The sequence below is a fragment of the Hemiscyllium ocellatum genome, chromosome 40 (genome assembly GCF_020745735.1).
Source record: "Hemiscyllium ocellatum isolate sHemOce1 chromosome 40, sHemOce1.pat.X.cur, whole genome shotgun sequence".
Classification (NCBI taxonomy): Eukaryota; Metazoa; Chordata; class Chondrichthyes; order Orectolobiformes; family Hemiscylliidae; genus Hemiscyllium; species Hemiscyllium ocellatum.
The window spans coordinates 25,062,340-25,085,245 of NC_083440.1; positions in this window are offsets into that span (position 1 = coordinate 25,062,340).

The following is a 22,906-nucleotide window of genomic DNA, read 5'->3' on the forward strand; positions in this document are numbered from 1 at the left end:
ACAGTTCAAAGTGGCTGGATGTGAGCGATGTGAGTGCTGGTGCTGTGCGCTTGCAGGAAGCGGCAAGAAAGTAGAAAGACCTATCAGAAATTTGTGCAGGAATTTGAACATTCATCAGCAGAAATATTTGATGGGAGAGAAGGAGATTTTGAGCCTGGTGTTATCGTTACAACATTTCAACGTTTATTTTTCCCGGAGGAAAGTGGGAGTGGGAGAGAGAGAGGGAAGAAGTGAGAGAGAGAGTGACGGAGGAGGGAGACGGAGGGAGAAGGAGAGGGGAGCGAGAGATACCGGGAGTGAGAGAGAGAGAGGGGTTGGGATAGAGAGAGAGGGAGAGGAAGGGAGAAAGAGAAGGAGGGAGGGAGAGAGAGAATGGGAGAGAGAGGGTGAGAGGGAGGGAGAGAAAGGAGGGAAAGACAGGGAGGAAGCGAGAGGAAGACAGAGGGGAGATAGAGGGGAGAGAGGAAGAGTGGCACAGAGTGATGTGAAGGGGGAGGGAGAAATAAAGGGGGAGAGGGGGAGAGGGAGAGAGGTAGTGAGAGGGAGAGAGAGAAAGAGAGAGTGTCAGGGAGAGAGAGGAAGAGAGGGAGTGCGAGGGGAGAAAATGAGAGAAGGAAAGTTTGGAAGAGAGAGGGAGAGATAAAGGAGGTGCGGAGACAGGGAGAAAGGAAGGTGGAGTGAGAGAGGGCGAGTGGGACGGCAGAGAGGGAAGGAGGGAGGGGGAGGGAGAGGGGAGAGAGAGTGTGGGAGGGAAGGGAGATGAGAGAGAAAGAAAAAGAATTGGGAGGGAGAGAGGGAGACAAGTCTGGAGAGAGATTGGGAGAGAGAGAGGGAGAGAGGGAGTGAATAAGAGAGACTATGCGAGAGGCGGGAGAGAGGGATGGAGGGAGAGGGAGAAAGAGACACTGGGAGAGAGTGGGAGTTGGAGAGAGAGAGGGGGAGAGAGGGAGAGAGAGAGAGAAACGGGGAGAGCGACAGAGTGGAAGAGAGAGGCTCAGGACAGAGACATGGGAGAGAGAGAGAGAGAGAGAGACAGGGGGTTGGGATAATTAAGGTCACAATTAAACTCCAGATTGCTTTTTTCAAAGATGATCATTACATGCCTTCAAAGCATGAAACACAATTTCAAAAATGCATTTCCTTCCAAAATAAATGATGCACTGAAACAAAACAAAACATTGCAATCCATTTGTTATTCCTCCCGATTTACAATGTGATACAATTTAAACATTCCTTAAACCTTTCACCTATTACAGCATCTAACATGAGGGACAATACATCAGTAATTACATCATGTGGTTCCAGCGATGTTCATAATCTTTAGATTAAGTAGTTGCAACCAAAGACTCCATCTGAATTGTGCTGCATTCTTTATTTGAAACTTTTCAACGAAAGCCAATGGATTATGATCTGTGAACTTAGCACTTCACTGTCCTTTGTCTGAAATAGATTTCAAAGTGTTGAAGAGCAAACTGCAATCCCAAATCCCCCTTTTTTCTATCAGAGAGTAGTTTTCCAATGACTGTCATTGTTTCTTAGAGAAGTCACCCATGGGTTTCTCTGCACTTGAGTCACCATCCTGTAACAGGACAGTACACTACCCCAACGCACTAGCATCAACTGTCATTTTGAAAAGTCGTAAAAAAAATGTGTGTGTGTGTGTGTGTCTGTGTCCATTTCTGTCTGCAATGGGAATCACTTTGTCCACATGGAACTTCGATCGAAATTAAAATTAATATGGTTCATATTTTTGAATATCTCTTCATCCTTTCAAAGGCAGCCTTGTGTTCTGCGAACCAGACAACTTTTTACTTGATTCCCTCCCAGATTTGTTAAAGGCACAGCCAGCCAGGTATAATTCTGCCCAAATTTCCATTTTTTGCTATAAATCTACTCATTTGTCTTTCAGTTTCAACAACTACGAATTGTGTTCGAGACTTCATTTTTGCTGTCCTCAGGGATATGTACGTGTATGTGTGTTTGTCTATGTATATGTGTCTGCGAATGTCTGTGTGTCTGTGTGTCTGTGTGTGTGTGTGGCTATGGGCACATTTATGTGTGTCTGTGAATGTCTGTGTGTGTATGTACGTCTGTGTGTGTGGGTCTCTGTGTCTATTTCCTTGTGCTTTTGTCTGTCGTGTGTTAATGCACAGTCTGTATCTGCATTTGTGTGCATCTTTGTGTCTGTACCTGTGTGTCTGTTTCTGTTGTTCTGGGGGTGAACTCATTGAAATGGAGTCAAACCTCCCCTCTCTGTCCCCTTTGTGTTCAAGGTGATGCAATATTGATGCTTATGTTGACGCATGTCTTTTTTGTGTGTGTTTGTGTGTGTGTGCGTGTGCGTGTGCGTGTGCGTGTGTGTGTGTGTGTATGTGTGTGTGTGTGTGTGTGTGTGTGTGTGTGTGTGTGTGTGTGTGTGTGTGTGTGTGTGTCCATTTCTGTCTGCAATGGGAATCACTTTGTCCACATGGAACTTCGATCGAAATTAAAATTAATATGTGTTGTGTCAAAGGCTCAGAGTTCTGTCTCTCAGTTCCTCTTGTGTTTCAAGTGATACAATAACCTCCTCTGTTGGACTCCCGATCCCGCTGCATTTATTTTGGGGAACACATCCAAGTCTGTGAGTGTCTCTCCAATTGCACGTTTGTTTCATTCTTCAAAGAATGTCTTTGGAGTCTCGGAGCAATTTTGCCCGATCCCTTGTGAAGTCATAAGTAAGTAAGTGAGCGGTGCAGGTGCTGGCGATTAGAGTCAAAAAGTGTGGTGCTGGATAAGCACAAACAGTCATTCAGTATCCGAGTGCCAGGACTGTCAACCTTTCAAGCATAAGCTTCACATCACGAAAAGCTTCCGCCCAAAACGTCTATTCTCCTGCTTCTCGTGTGCTGACTGACTGGCTGTGCTTTTCCAGCACCACACGTTTCGACTCTGTGTGTCTGTGTGTTGTTGGTGCTCTCTGTTTGAATTATGTTGTGACCTGCTGCTGTTGCTCTCTCTTTCTCTGAGTGAATCCTTGTGGGAATGAATCCCCCACAGCACCACATGTAGTAGCATGGAGAGGGAAGTGGAGGGTAGCGTTGAATTTTTTTTTCACAGTAGAGAAATTTACAGTACGGTTTTGAATCTTCACTTCATGAGAGTAAATGCTGTGCATGTTTGTGGGCTGCAATGGTGTAGCAGCGCATTGGAATTTGCAAGCTTGATTTTAAAAAAGAGAAAGCCCACATTTTGTTATTACTCATAATGTTTATTCATTTATAAGATAAGGAATTCATGATGCTAGATATTTTACTGTGTTCCTGAACTTCAAGTCATCATCTGGGCCAACATGGCACCGATTGTTAAAGTTCACTTGAGACTAACTTGAAGAAAATTCTGGAATTTACATAGGAAACTACTGAAACCAACATGCCCATTCGAAAAGTGGAGAGACTTAACAAACGAACCAGATCATTTTTAATATATAATTTCAGTTATATCACATTGAAAACCTTTGTGATAAATTCTGTGCTTTAGGATGCTGTTACACGATCACCTGAAGCGCTCCACAACCTAGTGATTCCAATTAAATCTGTTTGACTATAACCTGGAGATATCTGATTTTTAATTTTGCATAAATAAATACAATCACCTACTACCATTTGCCACATTGAAACAGCTCATCATTGTACAATTTATGGCATTAGTATATAGTCTGTTGAATTGCTACAGAACAGCGACACCATGTATTTAATAGACAAGTATTTCCTGATTATATATTCTATTTAATTTCATCAGCACCCTCTGAAGGATTTGATTGTGATAGAGACTGACAGAGGTTTCCAAGCTGGTAGGAATTACTCAGTAGAAGAATACATTTCCATGGACAATTCCTTTGGATTGTGCTGAGATGGGAATTCCTCAGGTTCCCAGCTCAATCTCTCCTATCACTGGGATAAGGACACTCTGACAGGAATGTGACATTTGCCTGGAAGGGAGCATCTCCAACAATCACTCAAGAAGCTAATTCAGGACAAAACAACCCACTTGATTAATCCCACATCCACAAACATCCACTCCCTCCACCTCTGACACTCAGTAGCAGCAGAATATATCATCTACAAGATGCACTGCAGAAGTTCACCAAAGATCGTCAGACAGCGCTTTCCAAACCCATGACCACTTCCATCTGGAAGGACAAGGGCAGTTGATGTCTGGGAACACCACACCCTGCAAGGTCAACTTCAATAACCTCATCATACTGAGTTGGAAATGTATCGCTGTTCCTTCATTGTCATTGGATCAAACTCACTGACCTTTAGTTACCCAGAATATCCCTACTTCCCTTCTTTTACAGGGGGACAACATGAGCAACCTTTCAGTCCTCCAGCACCTCACCTGTATTTAACGATGTCACAAGGATATCTGTCAGGGTCCCAGCTATTTCCACTCTCACCTCCCTCATCAACCTGGGATAGATCCCATCCGGTCCTGGGGACTTGTCCACCTGAATAACCTCGAGCACGCCCAACATTTTTTCCCTACTTATGCCACCGTGGCCCAGACTTATGAAACTTGTATCTCTAATCTCAAGATTCATTATGTTCCTCTCCTCAATGTACACTAATGCAAAGTAATCATTCTGAATCTCACCCATTCTCTCAGATTCGGCACGCAACCTTCCTTCATTAACCTTTGGTGTACTAATCCTTTCTCTAGTTACCAGCTTGCTTCTTGTATAAGAATAAAATGCTTTGGAATTCTGCTAGATGGAGTGTATTCCTCTGAATGGATACATTTGCAACATTCAAGTGTACAGATTTGAATTTCAAAATATCAAACTCCTAGAATTGCTTTCCTCAGGGCATTGTGGGCTGCAGTGGATTCAGATGACAGCTCACCACCACCTTCTCAAGGGGCAACTAGGGATTGGTAATAGATGCTGACCCAGCCAACAATGCTCACAACCTATTAGGTACAACACACAAAATTCGAGTTGACATCAATAGTCCATGTGTGTTTTGCTTTTGTTTTTCACAACAAGAAAAAAGAAATCAATTGGACAATATGACTGTTCAGAAACACACCAAAGTGCTGATTTTTTTTATTGTGCGCGTGTGTATGTATCTGAAATCATGTACGGAGATGATTGCTCATGCTTCTTTATAACTGATGTTTTTGTTAATCAAGGATCATATCTTGATTAAATATTGATTACAAATTACTTGCGTTTATTGAAAGAACTTTGTTTTATACACTTTTTTTTCAGCCTGAGACAGATCCGATGTTTAATTCACCAAAGGTACATTCTCCCAGTTTTGCACATCTGCATGGTCACTATCCAATGGTCCTTCCCTGTGCTTCTTCACCGCCATGAAATACATTCACCCACAGTTCCGCCATTTACACCGACCGAATATCAAAGTCACTGAATTGCCATATATGCTTGTCCCCGTTGGAGAGTTCCAGTAGAATAGAGGTGGCCAAATACATAAAAGAAGCTGCCCAGAAGATTGCTCCAAAGCAAAGTGAGAAGCTGCAGGAGATGTCATATTGCACAGTTCGCAGAAATGGGAAAAGAATTGTGTTTGTGGATGAGGTGGCAATCAAGGAACTGTTTTGTTCTGGAGAATGTCAGTCCTCTTGAGGGTTGTTGGAGGTGCACTCATCCAGGTAAATGGAGAGTGTTGCATCATGCTCCCACTTTGTAGATGATGGCCAGGCTCTGGCCGATAGGGGTGTCACGGGGTGGGTTACTCTCTGCAGAAATCCGAGCATCTGAACTGCTCTTGGAGCAACATTATTTGTATCACTGCACCTGTTCAGTTTCTCGTCAATGGTAACCGTCAGGTTGTTGATAATAAGGAATTTAATAGCGACAATGCTATTGAAGCACAGTGATTACAGTACGCTCTTGACTGTACTCGTGTGGTGCGAACCTTATTTGCCATTTATCAGCCCAAGCTTCGATATTGTCCAGTGCTTGCACCATTTGGACCTGGACTGCGTCAGGAATTGAAGAGCCCTTGAAAGTGGACACGCAGGTAGGTAGGATCGTGAGGAAGGCGTTCAGTATGCTTTCCTTTTTTGGTCATAGCGTTGAATACAGTGGTTGGGAGGTCATGTTGAGCTGTATATGACATTGGTTTGGCTACTTTTAGAATATTGAGTGCAGTTCTGGTCTCCTTCCAATCGGAAGAATATTGTGAAACTTGAAAGGGTTCAGAAAAGGTTTACAAGGAGTTTGCCAGGGTTGGAGGATTTGAGGACAGGTGATAGGCTGAACAGGCTGGGACAGCTTTCGCTGGAGCGTCAGAAGCTGATGGATGACATTATAGAAGTTTGCAAAATCATGAGGGGCTTGGATAGGCTAAACATACAGGGTATTTTCCTTGGAGTGGGGGAGTGCACACATGGAGGCTACAGGGTTAGAATGAGAGGGGACTGATATAAAAGGGACCTAAGAAGCAAATTTTTCATGAAAAGGGTGGTGCATCGATGGAATGAGCTGCTACAGGATGTGGTGGAGACAATTACACTTACAGCATTTAATAGACACCTGGATGGGTATATGAATAGCATGGGTTGAGAAGAGTATGGGCCAAGTGTTGGCAAATGGAACTCGATTATCTTAAGTGATCTTGTCGGCATGGACGAGTTTCATGAAAAATATGTTTCCGTGCTGTACATCTCTATACTCTATGACTCGCAGTTGTGTTGTATGCTTTACAATCATTAGTGAGTGTCCTACTTGATGCAACAAAGGTGATTCATGAAGCAACTGAAGATGGTTGGGCAAATGACACTGATGAAGGGTAAGACACCTTGATGCCACATTCAGTCAAATGTGAACTTTGTGTCAAGGTTTGTCAGTCTCACCTCACCTCTGGAATGCCTGTCTTTTTCAATGCCTGCACCAAACGTTTTTATGAGATCAGGAGGCAACTGGCCCCAGCTAAAACCATACAAACCGACTTTCGATATCTCCTAACTTTGCAATGATGGCTTAAGAGCGATCCTTTCCATCACTTTGGTAATCCTGGAGATTTGACAAATAAGGTGGCAAATGGTTAGGTTGAGGATTTCCTTGCTAATGGAACTTAGAGTCATAGAGATGTACAGCACAGAAACAGATCCTTCAGTCCAAGTCGTCCATACCGTCCAGATATCCTAACTTAATCTAGTCGCATTTGCTAGCGATTGTACAGCATATACCTTTAAATTTTCTTGTTTATATATCCATTAAGATGCCTTTTGAATACTGTAAGTGAACCAGCCTCCACCGTTCCTATGGAAGCTTAATCCAAACACATGACACTCTGCATAAAAAGGTTGCCTCTTTAGTCCATCCACCCCAGGAAAAGACTTTTTCTATTCAACATAACCACATCCCTCCTGATTTAATAAATCTCTATAAGGGCACCCTTAAGCCTCCGATGTTCCAGGAAAAATCAGCCTCTCCCAATCACACAAATCCTCCAACCCTGGTAATATCCATGTCAATCGTTTCTGACCAAATTCAGGTTTTACAACAACCTTCCAATCGGAAGAAGACAAGAAGTGCATGCAATATTCCAAATGTTCCTAAATGAATGTCCCGTACTGCCACACCATGACCTCACAACGTTTATGCTCAATGCTCCGACCAATACAGGAAAGCATATCAAACGCATTCTTTACTATCCTATCCATTTGTGAGTCTAATTTCAAGTAACGATGAACTTGCACTCCAAGGTCTCTTTGTTCACCAACAATCCATAAGACTTAAGCATCAAATTTATACGCCCGGCTATGATTTGCTTTTCCAAAATCCAGAACCCCATATCTCTCAAAGTTAAACTCACTCTGCCACTCCTCAGTCCATTGTCCCGTGCATTTCGTCTGAAAAGCAGCCCTCTGTCTTCAGCCTTAAAGCCAACTCTGTATGCAAATGGCTGGTTTTCCCTGTATTCGACATGATCCAACCTGGCTAACCGGTCTACCGTGGGGAACCTTGTAAAATGTCTTACTGAAGTCCTTGTAGATGACATCCACTGCTTTGCACTCATCAATCCACTTTGGGATTTCTTCAGAAAACTCAATCAAGTTTGTGAGACATGATTTCCCGGGCACAAAGCCATGTTAACTGTCCCTAACCAGTTCTTGACTTTCCAAATACATGTAAATACTATCCCTCAGGACTCCCTACAACAACTCATCAATCTTGGGAAATATTCCCCATTGTCGGATAAAAACCAATGCTTCATCTGTCCTGGAATAGCATGGTTCTAAGCCGCATTGTGGAATCGAGATGTAAAAATATTTCCCAGGCAATATGCATCACTGACTCCTGCCCCAATAAAGTTTCACTGCATGAAATCAAATATACCACCTATCGACTGCCAATGACCTGCACGCACAACATGCCTTGCTGATAACACATCATTGAGTGGAACCACTTCGAGAAAGGACTGTTGAAGAAACTGCAAAGACAGCACATAGGAATCTCTCTTTCTATCTCCCACACGATCTCTCACTCTCAGAAATCCTCCCCTCTGTTCTGTTGAGAAAACTTCAGGAGCACTGTGTAGCACTTTTATCCTCAGACTACCTGCAAACATTTCCTGTCCTTGTCTCCTCCTAAAGTCTGCTATGATTGTCTTCCCTTTTCACTGCCTCCCGGTTCAATTTGCATGTCATCTGCAAAATTGGAAGTTATTGCAAAGAACCACGTGTCGTAGTTCTAGTGAGTTCAGTCGGGTGGAACTCATAGAATATGAATCTCCCGATTGGGGTTGTCAATCTGGTACAAATAGGTAACCCGAGATAACAGATAGAAGAAAACGAATGTCAGATGTCCTGACGCTCTGAGAGCTGTCTCTGAGGGAATTGGAGCAGTTTCAACGACTTTACCCGTGTGAATGAAAGGTGACGTAGTGACGGGATGTCACCAAATCCTGTAATGTTCTGAATATAAGCTGCTGCTGGTAAGTCTCAGCTGCCAGGAGCACACGATGGGATATTGTGTCTGTGATGACTGTAAATTTCAGTCTGTTATTTTAAAGGATCGATCCTGCGATGTCAGTGCCACTGATCTTAACCTTGTATTGTAATTTATCACATAGCTCCGCAGAAATAAGGGAAGGAATATGGTAGACCTTTCAAATATAGAGAAAGTCTAAAATGAAGACGCTGAACCTTCCTTATAATTCTCAAGAATCAGAAGTAACATTGTTCTCCAGTCAGGTTCAGGTCACTTTTTCCCATCGAGATGTTGAACTGGGAATGTTTTGAACTATACAATCTACACTGCCCCCATTTTCTGTTTTTTTAAAAAATTTCTTGTATCTCAATCTTCATGAAATCTCAACTGAAATATGCTCTGGCGAATAATTCCAGGATTTTAACAGTGGGACACAGAAGGAATTATCCTTGTTCCAGAGAGCTGCTCAATGATAGAGAGAGGGGGGAGATGGGGGCGGCAGGGAGGCAGAGAGAGAGGGGGAGAGGGAGAGAGAGAGAGAAAGAGAGCGAGAGACGGCTGGTGGCAAGTTGAACCGAAAGATCACCTTGCTTCTCTACATCTCATCATCAGTCGTACAACCAATTGTGTTAACGGATTCTGAGTTATGACATTACGATTGAGGGAATGGCAGTTATTCAGTCACTAAACACGGTTAAGCCTCAGACACAGTCTTGAGGAAGGCCAGCAGTCAAGTCTTGGAGTTTAAATAGCTGGCTTCCAACAAACACTCCAGTCACATGAAGACTAGACCAGATACCGACAGTAGTTTTCTTTCCCCAAAAGAACATTAGTGAAACAATGGGTTTTTACAACAATTGACAATAGTAGTCTTAGAGGCACAATTCCACTTACACATTGGAATTTCCGGAAGTTCCACACACTGAAGTTCCGGAAGCCATCATGATAAGAATTGTCAGAGGTGGTCCTGCAGATTTGGGAGATTAGAGTCAAGATTAGAGTGGTCATGGAAAAGTGCAAAATGTCAGGCAGCAACTTAGGAGAAGGAAAATCGATGTTTCGGGCAAAATCACTTTATCAAGACGAAGGGCGATTGTCCGAAATTTCGATTTTCCTGCTCCTCGGATGCTGTGTGACCTGCTGTGCTTTCCCAGCACCACTCTTATCATGATAAGACGACCTGAGTCCATCATAATACTTCGAAAGTATCTGAATATTTTGAACCCAAGCGTGATACATTTGTTGCAATAAACAAAATAAGGGTGTTCTGTTTTGTGATTTAACATTGAGTGTAATATTAATTTCTCATTATTTGATTTCTACCAAATGGGAATGTAATCATAACGGGACTGAAAATTGCATTTAATTGGATTGACTGTGAACAATTGTGAAACCATTTAGTTTGTCTCTGATTGAGATGGGTTCGTGTATTTGCTCAATGGGAAGCCTGAAGGAATCATGGAGAAGCCGAGTAAATTGTTTTCCTGTGCAAAGGAACGTTTTAAGTAGAAAGGTGGAAGAATACTTTACATGTGAGAGGCATATGTGTCATGCGTGTGCTTGAATGTGTGTGCATGTAAAATCCCTCATTGTTCCACTTTATGTGTGTTTTATGAAGAATTTTTCTCTTACTTAGCTTTAAAGGACGTTGGAATATCTTGATCCTCCAGGTGCTCTGGTTTTCTCCCACAATCCAAAGATGTGCAGGTTAGATGAATTGACCAAGCTAAATTGTCCATAGTGTTCGGCTAAGTCTAAGTTGGGTGCATTCGTTGGGGCTAGGTGTAGAGTATTGGGGCGGAGGCGTGGACCTGTATGGGTTGCCCATCGGAGGGTCGGTGTGGACTTGTTGTGCCTAAGGGCCTGTTTCAACAGTGTATGGATTCAATTCAAGACAGTAGGTTTGGCGAGTGTAAAAGCGGACAAGTCCTGAGGTCTGCGGGAGCTGTAACCAAGGAGATGATGGTGGAAATTACAAGTACTGTGATCACTTTTTAATTCCACTTCAGCTACCCGATGAGTCAGAGGACTTCCCCACTGCTGATGTGTTTCCACTTTACAAGAAGGGTGGTTGAGATTGACCTGGAATTTCACATCAGTGATTCCCAGTGCACGGGAAACTGTTAGAGAAAATTCTGAAGGAGAGGATTGATCTCCATTTTGAGTGGCAAGGCTAGGTCAGTCAGTGTGGCTTTGTTCCAGAGATGAAATGCCTCACAAATCTGGTTGAAATTTTCGAGTAGTTGACCGTGTCTGTCGATGAGGGGAGGGCAACTAATGGATTGTATATTGTTTTCACCAAGGCATTTGACAAGGTAGCACATGGGAGATTGATAACTAAGGTAAAAGCACATGGCTCCACAATTAATTAGCAATTTGGTTACCAAATTGTCTCTGTCAGAGGAGGCAGGGGGTGTTGATAGAAGGCTGGATGTGCAATTGGAGGCTGGTGTTCAGTGCAGTGGTGTACTACTCGGATGAATGTTGGGTCTCCTACTCTTGGTAATATTCGTAAACGATAATGAAGAATGTGCCTGTTTGTTCATGCACATCCGTGCACGTGTGTGTGTGTCTGTTGTGACTAAATGTGAGTGAACGTGTGTGTTTGTGTCTGTGTGTGTAAGAGGATGCTTGTGTGTCTGCGTATGTGTGTGCTGGAGGGGCTGAGTGTGGTTGGGGATGATAAATATCTTTGCCATGTCACAAATATTGATCAGATGTTTGACAGTGAAGAAAATATTCTTAGGTGACAATCAGAAATAAATCGGTTGGTCAGGTGGACAGATCAATGACAGGCGGAATGCAACCCTGATAAACCTGTAAGTGGTACACGTTACTGGAAGCTTCAAGACAAGGCAGTACTCAATGAATAATACGATACTCGGTAGGGCAGTGGAACCAAATGATCTTGAGGAGTTTGTTAACAGAATACGAAAGGTAGCAGGACAAGTGAATAGGGTTGTTCAGAAGCCGTGTAGGATACGAGACAAATGAACAGGGAGATCCTGTTGGAGTGAAGATTTATACCCCGTTGCAGGCCCTCTTGGTCTTAGGACTCGTCAAAAGAATTACTAGGAGTACAAACTGTTTAAAACAAGGTTACCAGTTTCATAAATTACTAAATAGAAGAAGCCTGGGGTCGATTTGCCCAGCAACACTGAGGTTAAAAGCTTCTGTGTTCCGTAGAGAAATGGTGCAAATATATTTGACATATTATTCATGCTTTTTTAATAGATAGTACAACCTTAATTACAAGAAAAGACGAATCATGTATAATAAAGTGAGATGATTTACAGCAGGTTAATCCAATGACATTTCCAGGGAAACAGATTGCTATACGCATACTTACTAGTTCAATGTTATCTCAAATACGGAATCACGGTCTTATAATTCATATTATGAATAATCCATGATAATCTTTTATCTTCTATTTAGCTTAACTCAACAAAGCAGCAGCACAAGTTCTCAGACTCAAGTTATTACTTTCAGCCATTATGTTGTGTTATTTTAAATTGTAAAGCCATTTCGTGGTTAATAAACATCTACATATACTTGTTGCATCTGACCACAGCCTAAATTCAAATTATAGATCCTCATTCCCTCCTTTGGTCATTCTATGACCGCATCATAAAGGCATGGACCAAATTAATCCAATTCCAGCAGTGAAAGACTGCAATCCTTTCTCTTCCTCTGAAGAGGAATCAGGGGCAGGCAATGATGCTTCCTCATCATCATCAAAGTGGAGAAGAATCACTTTCTGGGTGCAACCAATGTTGTCAATAGAAATAAATATTTTAGCAATAATATTACTTATCATTAGAAATATAATCAAAAAGACTAAATGAACAAAGCAGCATGCATAGCTATATTGATAAGCCCTTTGTACCATAAATCAAAACCTAAATCTTCCCACCTTGCACCTTCATTCATTTGGTTGACAGAAGTGCGGATATTATCTATATGTCCAGTCATGTTTTAGATAAAGTTAGTGACCCCCACGATGCACTTCCCCTTGACAATGGTGCAAACACCACCTTCCTTCACAAGAATGTAATCGAGAGCATAGCGGTTTTGTTGGATAAATAGGCACAATTCTGACAGCACGTCCCTTATTACTATTCGGCAGCAGTTGTCTCATTTCATGAAATTGTGGGTCCACAAATATTTTAATGACGAATAACTCCTTAAGACCCTCTTGTGGAAAGAACATTAAGTGCTGCATATGTTAACGAGTGAGTTTTACTATTTGATAGAAACTTTGGATCCCTCCATCATGCACAAAAGTCAGGAGAAACTGAACGTTTAACACGGGAATTTGAATCTCGGTGCCTGGTAATTGGACAGGGAACAGGAGTTGGAAGTAATGTTCCTCCAGCTGCAGCACGAGGAGTATTCTATATTCCGATCACGATGTCTTATTATAAGTAAAAAATAATATCCAGGTTTAGTATAGATAATGGAGGGACCCTCACAATAAGAAGCGAGCCTATCTTTGTGACTTCCTGAGGTACCTGGGTAATTCATGATTACAGAGTTTGTTCCCGAACATAAAGGCTGGAAATCATTTAGTCGAATGAGGTGGGTCTCTTGATAAGAAACGTGTTCGACATCGCAGAATGGGAAAATATTAGTGCAGTTAGGTGTATCATAATGAAGTTGGTTGTGGTAAAACACACCACAAAGGGTTTAAATACCAGAGGCAGTAGAGACACATTCCTCCTGAAGGGATATGGTGTCCTTCAGGGAAACAGTGACAACTTTACATTTAGGCAGAGCACAGGGGATAATTTTAGGCAATATTACATAGGTACACTCCAATCCGTGCACGCCCATCCCTTACCATTGCAGCAATTTGGATACGTATTGCGGATTTATTGGAGGAAGTTCATAATCCTGTAAATACTTTAGAACGATTCGATGGCCCCATGTTAGGATTTGGAAGGATAAAAGAGGTTAGGGAGTCTATTGCTGAAGTAAAGGCGTAACTTCAACCTCTCCAAATATGTTATTATGGGTTTTGAGAAACAAATTGTGAGTGACGGATAGCATCCCACATTTCCTCTTTTACTGTGTGATCTATCTGAAAGGGGACATGGCTTACCAGGGATGCCCTTGGTACAAATGAAATTAAACTGGCACACAACACCTTTAGAGGGTAAAGACAATTTATCTTTGTTCTGTAAATGAACTGGTCAATCTTTTTGAAGCAGTTGACCACTACATTAATCATTCTTGGTAAACGTCAGTCTCTCAGCACATAAGTACATCTTCCCGGCAGAGATGGTACACTGTCTCTGGTTGCTCAGGATTGCCCAGGTAAACTGTCCCTTCTTGTGCTCGAAAGCTGGCAATGGCAAGTCCACATAGCCGGGCAAGTTCGATATTTATTATCTCTCCCCTTCCACCCCTCTTTCAAGTGGCTTGTCTGATAAGCATGCAGTGATGGAGATGAACTCAAGAAGAATGTTCGGTGACCAAAGCAACCGTTGAGGTGGTGAGGAGGACCTGGAGGGGTCCTTCCCATCAAGGTCCTTCCCATCAACGCCGTGGAATGTCCATTTTCAAAACATATAAACCATCCCATTCTTGTATATAAGTGTATACTATATACACAACCTCAATTAAAATATGCAGAAGCAAAGAAGTAACAAAAACTAATGTAGTAGGAATCATCTATAATCTGGTTTGAATATTTTGGGAGAACCGTATTTTAGGCCATAATTTGTGCCCTTCAGCAGGCTAGACATTCTAAAAGCAATTTTGAAATAAATAATTCTCAAATTAATCAAACTCATATAGCCCACTTGAGTAAATATATCACCCACACTGGCAAAAGGCTCATTCATTTTAAACATTGCACTCGAGATTCCCTTCCTACCCATTATTTTCATAAGTTATATGGAGGAGCCCAGGCATAGGCGAATTAAGCAACACTATTTTTCAAAAGCCGGCTTTCTAAGACGTAACATCAATATTACCGAAAATTTTGATTAGTTCCACAATATATTTTATTCTCTATATGAACATACGTCAACCTCGTGCCCAATCGAATGACCTACAGTTGCAGTTAACAGTCTTTAGAATTAAGTGTTGCACCAAATGGTCATTTTGATCAGAAACGTTGGTGATGAGTAGCTGGTGGGCAATGCTGTCCCCAATTTATAGTAACATGACACAAAGCTTTCAAGCCACACTGACATTTTCTAATATTGAACGAACCTTGAATTTGGATATTGGTACAGTCTTAAAATTATACACCATCACTGTTCACTATCGAATGTCTCATTGAAGATAATAGCTCAGCCGGACATTCCTCCTTATATCTAAATTCCCCGTCTGAAGATAAATCAAATCAACCAGTGTGCATTCATATAAACTCAGGGCCTATGCCCGAAACGTCGAATTTCCTGTTCCTTGGATGCTGCCTGACCTGCTACGCTTTAACCAGCAACACATTTTCAGCTATAAACTTCATACACAAAGCAAAGACATTTAGGCTTAGTGTATATGTATGAACTCAAATTACTTGATAATTCAGTCAGTGGTATATTGTAATATAAAGTGCCTGTATCATTTCAGGAACAGTCATTTGCAAATTACTTCCAAATTTCTAAACAATATGGAAAATGATCCAAACACTAAACCTGCTTACAGTGAGTAACCAATAGATAAATCAACCTTTACATTGTGAATTGGCACTGAACAGGCAGTCTCATTCCCCCGTGATTTCTGTACCTTACACAGAGCTGGCATACCCGTCCTAATTCTGTGACACACCGGGTTTTCTTGGGGACCCAATGGGATCAGATGTTTGCGGTGAAAGCCGACCTACTTGGTAGCTGCATTTACTTCCCCACTACTTTAGAAACAGTATTAGTTTTATCAGCATTAGCTAGACATCTTGAAAAGCGTCAGATTGATTGTACAAAATCGCATTACTATTACACTGCCCCCTTGGGGTGGGGGCGGGTGGGTGTTCAAAATCTTCAATTTCCCACAATGCTCCAACATCGTGGATCATTTTAAAAGCACAATGAAGAGTCAATGTATATTAGTAGATTTTCCTTTTGATAGGATGAAAGCATGCCGATTCCCAACATCAGTTTCGAGCTACCATTAAAAACGTATTATTCCGCATTGGCCACATTACAACAGATAAAGCAAGGGCCAGGCGTATATCCCTGCGAGATTTTGCTTTCTTGTTCCCAGTCTCAAAAGCGAAGTTCTGGGGATTGCCTGTCCCTATTTTCTGGAAAAGGTTGTCCAGCAGTGGTTGTCGGGTAGGTACATGAGATAGATTCCATTCCCAGTAGTTTTTCTGGTTCCAGTCAACCTTTTCAGGACTGGAATATGGCTTTTGGGATAGTGAGGGCGCTGGATATGGTTCAGTCTGGTTCTGATCATCCCAATAAAAAAAAACACCGCTCACCTCATTTGCGATTGGAAATCCTTGGACTGGTTCGTACTGTTGGCCTGGATCCTGACAGTAACTCTAGGTAGAAAACATTGCAAAACCACAGGGTTAAGCAAAGGTAATTGACCATCTTGGTTATTGTTGTGGTTCTGTTCGCCGACCTGGGAGTTTTTGTTGCAAACGTTTCGTCCCCTTTCTCGGTGACATCTTCAGTGCTTGGGAGGCTCCTGTGAAGCGCTTCTGTGTTCATTGCTCCGGCATTTATACTGGTTTGAATCTGCCGCTTCCGGTAGTCAGTTGCTGTCCGCTGCAGTGGTCGGTATATAGGGTCTAGTTCGATTTGTCTGTTGATAGAATTCGCGGATAAGTGCCATGCCTCTAGGAATTCCCTGGCTGTTCTCTGTTTGGCCTGCCTTATAATAGTGGTGTTGTCCCAATCGAATTCGTGTTGGTTGTCATCTGAGTATATGGCTACTAGGGATAGCTGGTCGTGTCGTTTCGTGGCCAGTTGGTGTTCATGGATGCGGGTTGTTAGCTGTCTTCCTGTTTGTCTGATGTAGTGTTTTGTGCAGTCCTTGCAAGTGATTTTGTACACTTCGTTGGTTTCGCTCCTGCTGGGTAACGGGTCCTTTGTCCTGGTGAGTTGTTGTCTGAGAGTGGCTGTTGGTTTGTGTGCTGTTATGAGTCCTAGTGGTCGCAGCAGTCTGGCTGTCAGTTCAGAAATGCTCCTGATGTATGTGAGTGTGGCCAGTACTTTGGGTTGCGGCATGTCCTCTTTTCGTTGTCTTTCCCTAAGGCATCTGTTGATGAAATTGCGCGGATATCCGTTTTTGTTCAATACCTTGTATAGGTGTTCTTCTTCCTCTTTTTGTAGTTCAGGTGTGCTGCAGTGTGTTGTGGCCCTTTTGAATAATGTCCTCATGCAACTTCGTTTGTGTGTGTTGGGGTCGGTGCTTTCATAATTCAGGACTCGGTCTGTGTGTGTGGCTTTTCTGTATACCTTCGTGGTGAATTCTCCGTTCGGTGCTCTTTCGTTTGGGCTAATACAACTGATTATTATAAATATTATGAAGTATTATAATAAAGTAATGAATAAATGAATCATTATCTGTAATTCAGTGTGGGAATCCAACTGAGACATTTTAAAAACTGTATTCTACTGCTTTTTCCTTGTTATAACATTATTCTCTCCCCTTCTGTAGTTGATCTCCTCGCCTCTATTTTAATTTTAACCTTATTTAACCAATTTATGCTGTCTAACTTTAAAGCCTGTTGCTAACGATACATTTTGGAATCTAGATTGTCATAATCTGAAAGCTACTCTTAGGACTTGAATTTTCACCGAATCAAAAATTGCAAGAGGAGAATAACCAAATGGGTGATTTGTCTCTTTCAATTGTCCTGGCCACTGTATCACATGGCTGTGACATTATGGAGCCTGGGGCACTCCATGGCAATGGGGCAGTGATGCTACAAAAGAAACAGTGATTGATTTACCACCTACTCCTTGATGTGTTTGGCATTCCCTATTGTCCAAAGGGTGGAATTCTGGGTGACAGTGGTGACTGCTTAAGTCAGGCCTTAGTCGATTTCCATTTGATAGGGACAGCTAATGATGTCGATATACCTCACTTTGGAAGTTGAGTGGAGTGGTACCAAGCACACTTTGCCCATTACTGAATGGGGATCCAGCTGAAGAAGAGTGTGGAAAACCAGTTTTCATCGATTTTTGTGGATATTGGAGGATGTCCACAGGGTAGTTCTCTTTGTCTTGTTTTAAGAGTATATCTCCTCTGTGGTAATATATCAATGGTCATTATTTTTTACAATATGTATCTGAGTAACATGCAACATGTTATATTCTTTCAGTCATCAATATAAATTGTAAATTCATTTGTTCAGTATTTAATATTTAAAACGTAAAAGGTACACAGTTCCCAACTTTGAACAACAATATAATTACCCAACAAGTCCAAGATTGGTCCTGACCAGTCACTGCACATTTACAATGCAATAGGTCGTGAAATAACTGAAGCTACCACAAAAGGTTTTGTCTCTACAAATGACAAAGCAAACTTTTAATGCATGAATAATGGCTGAATCCAAAGACACAGATATTAACCATCGGGTTGTAATTTGGTTAGATGATTTATCACAACCTAATATTGAACTGAAATTTCAATCGTCGTTGAGGGAGGGGACTCCCTCTATAAGATTACAACTGTCCTCACCGATGATCACCAATAAAACCTAGAAGACTTAAAATTAAGTGGAAACAAACGAGTCTGAAACAAAAAAAAATTATAATGTTGTCTTCCTGCTTATGAAACTGATTTGAAATCGAATAAGGTTGACTTTCTCGTAAGGATAAAAGGTATCACTTAGAAACTGACTGTAGGGCAGTCATGGTAAAAACAAGCACTGTAGATGCCGGAAACCAGAGTTTAGAGTGAAGTGGTGCAGTTCATGCAGCATCCGAGGATCAGGAAAATCATTCCTTCAGGAATGGAGGGAGGGTGCCTGCAGGGTGGAGAGGTGAATTGAAGGGGTTGGGGTGAGGAGAAAGTAGCATAGAGGACATTAGGTGAATGGGGTGGGGATGAAGGTGATAGGCCATATAGGAGGTTGGATTGGATAGGTGGAATGGAAGATATGCAGGTAGGAAAAGTAATGAGAGCGGTGCTGAGCTGGAAGCTGGAGCTGGGGTGACGTGGGGGAAGGGCAGTCATGGCCGATAACCAGAACAGGAAATGTTTTATTTCATAATCACTGAAGGGTCCTTAACATTAAAATTCGATCATGTTAAATTTCCAAAATGCAACTCAGATTCAAAACAGTCATGGATCTCGAGCTTTTTCAAATAATGTTACTAACGTTGAGGATTATCTTTTCTGTCTATGCAATTCCCCATTTTAAAATTACTTCAGTTTTATATCAACTGATTAAAAATAAAACTCACTTATCAGAATTCCAAAAAAACTAATTTAATCAAAAAACTATTTAAAAAACCAAATTAACATTTATTATAAAATACCGCAACACTTTCTTTTATTAATCAACTTAAGTGTTGATTTATTGAGGTATTAGTATGAGTTATTAACTTATCATTAAGTTCCAGGCCTCCTTTCTATCTATTATAAGCAGATAAATCTGAGTCAATATACTTTAAATTAACATCATCCACCTGTACTAAATATCGGGGTCAACTGCCCCAGTAATTGCCACAAATACCTGGGGCCTCATGCCTCTGCAATAGTTAACTGCCTGTATTAAAACTGTTGAGGCCACCAGCCTCCAAAAACTGCTGAAGATCCAAAGATCGGACTTTCTTTTTAAAACCAGGAAATTAACGAAGTTCGAGAGATTCAGAGTTCAACACTTGCCTCGTAGTACAGCAATTTTCGGAAACCACTGTCCGTAAGTGCAAAAGCATCCCCAACCTCAGTGAATGTCTCCTCCCCACCCCCACCCACAATCCCCATAGTCCCTCAGAACCAACCCTTGCTAACAGCGATACTTTGGGGCTGGACTGGAACAAAAACAGCGAGGGGTCATGTCAGACACCACTTGAATAAGAGGAAAACTAAACACTCTTCAAATATTCACAACTGGCCGGCAGAATTCCTCAACACTCAATAGGGAAAGACATTTAACTCTTCCACCGCTGTTAACGACCTGTCTGAACTGAAATGAAACATGGCACCAAAATGAAGATCCAGAAGCCTCAAGAGAGGCCTCTTGTTTTGTGATCGGTCAAAAGATTTAATAAGATGACATGATTTACAGCAGTGATATTTCCTGGGAAAGGGTTCTTAAGGGTTAATAAAAATCTGCTGATACTTGATGCTTCTGACAACAGCTTTAATTCAAGTTTTAGATCCTCTGGCTGATGTTAAAGTGGCAGGTAACTGGAAGCTCAGGGTCTTTTTAGGGGATAGGACGTCGATGTCCTGCGAAGTACCATTCCATCTACGCTCTATTTTCCCGAGTGTAGGGGAGACTCACGGAGTGAGCAGGGAATGCAGCTGACTAAATTGTGAAAAGTGATGATCAATCGTTGCTTCACCTGAAAGGGACCTTTTTGCCCTTGGATACTGAGGGGGCAAGAGGTAAATTGGCAGGTTGTTACATTAGAGAGTTGCAAGGAAATGTGCCAGATGGATGTTGGGGCTGTTAGGAGTGAAGGAAGGGTGTACCACGGTGTCCCACAGGGAATGATTCCGATGGAAGTTGGAATATGTGTCTAGTGATCGCATCTCACTGGAGGTGTTATAAATGGTGTCTGATATTTTTCTGGATGTGGATGCCAGTGGTGGGATGGCAGGTAAGGACAAGGTGAAATCGAACTCTGTTGCAAGATGGGTAAGGGGTTGATGGTGAAACTGTGGGAAATGAATCAGACACAGTTAAGAGGGCAATGTTGACAATGGCTCTATGAAGTTGGGTAGTTAGGAGCTGACAGTGGTGACCATATTTCTACCAGTTCTGGTCATTGCTCCCACCCACCTCCACCCACCGTTCTTACCCCCACACCAAAGACAAAACCAGACACACTGGTCACAGTCTGAAATCAGACACCAGCAATGGGATGCGAGTTACACAGTGAACAGCTTTAATTGCGACACAGAAGCAGTGGCTTCGGGCCCATGGGGACCCATCCAATCACGAATCAAGCAGTCCCTTCAGAGTTAAGCAGCAAACTTCATGTTGCACACAACCATGACGAAACAGGGTTTCACCATCGAAACATTTTTCTTTTCTGCACACCCCTCCGATAGACGAACATTTCGCATATTTACCTGGAAAGCAAAGACGAGAGGTTCATTGATTCCTGCAGTCAGGGGCCAAGATTTTACCTCCGCCCTTGAGACCCCTGAACTTTGAAGACATATTTCTTGCAGTCACTGATGAGAATTCTGTACATAATGAACACAGGACAATCCAAGGGAGGGGGGCCAGTCGATTGCAGCAATGACGTGACATCCATTGACATTGAATGGCCTTAAAGTTTATAACCTGCTGCTTATTTATTCCAAATGTAAATAAACATGAAGTGTTTCAGAACTGAAGTGGATTGTTCATTCTTGGGAAATGTCTGTCATAATTCACCAATTGCACAAGGAATTCATGGTAGACTGATGGGACTCTCACTGGACGGACATCCAAGACCATCAAGCTCATGTTCTGAAGAGCTGACTTTGAATCTCATCGAGGTTGATGATCAAATATGAATTATATCCAAATAATTTGATGTCAAGAATGCAAACACTGTTGATTCTCCGGGGGAGGGATGTTGGTGGTGAAACAAGGGAATGGCTACTTCATTAATGTTCTTAAGAGAAGGAAATCTATAGTCATTACCTGCTCTGATTTATACGGGACTCCATATTCATTCCCAAATGCCTTCTGGGCAATAAGGAATGAACAATAAACCTTGGCCTAGCAGCCCACAAACAGTTATCGTACATATTAACTGATTGATTTCAGTCTCTTGTCAACTAAAACCAGTGGGTTACTGCTTAGTCTTCAGAGAGATGAGTGACTCAGTCTGCCCTTCTGAATGTCTGTGAACATTATCTGAGGATAAATGGACTCACGTCTAAAGGAAAGATGTTGCTTCACGACTTCATCAGCAGTGCTTGCCTGCACCATCACCAAGGACAGAAGAACAAAGAATAAAAGAGTTCTCATCTTCCCCGACTTTCTGCTGCACTATGAGCTTCCCGGAGGGTGGAGGCTTCGTATATATTACACAAGCTGTACCACAGTTAATAATTGCAAAACCACAACACAGACAGAATCTGTGATGCACACGTGAAGACGTCATTTCAATTGTGAGTCAAACAATAACACACACAGACACATAAATGTGTACTTAAACAAGCAGACACTGGCACAAAACAATATATACATATATAGATAATCATAGATACACATACACACATAAAACAATATGTACACATATACTAATCGCAGATACACCTACACATCCACACATTCACAAATGCACAAACTTATATATTCAAACACACACACACACACACACACACACACACACACACACACACACACACACACACACACACACACACACACACACACACACACTGTCCTAACGAATACAATGGTATGGGATAACTAATATTCTGGCAAACATTACTACTCAGCTGCTGGATTGTTTCCAGCAAAACAAGGGCTACTGTTTGGAGTGGCTGAAATTTGAATACTCAGCAGTGTGCATTGTGCCTGTTCTCTGTAGTCATACGCCATCGTCAGTAATACAATACCTACAGTGTGAGAGAACTAACATATGACACTCCGCTGTGTCTAAATTGTGTACTGCCTACATTGATGCAACATCTACACCGTGGAACAACTCTGATTTTAACAGTTAGCAGTGTGACTTTTGTTATTGTCAGTAGTGCTGCAATGTGTACAGCGTGGAAAACTGATATCTGAGCATTCAGCTGAGGGCAGTCTGTGTATTGAACTGGCAAGTGCACAGTGACATGCTGGATCCATTCCAGTCATTACTGTTGGACAATACAGCT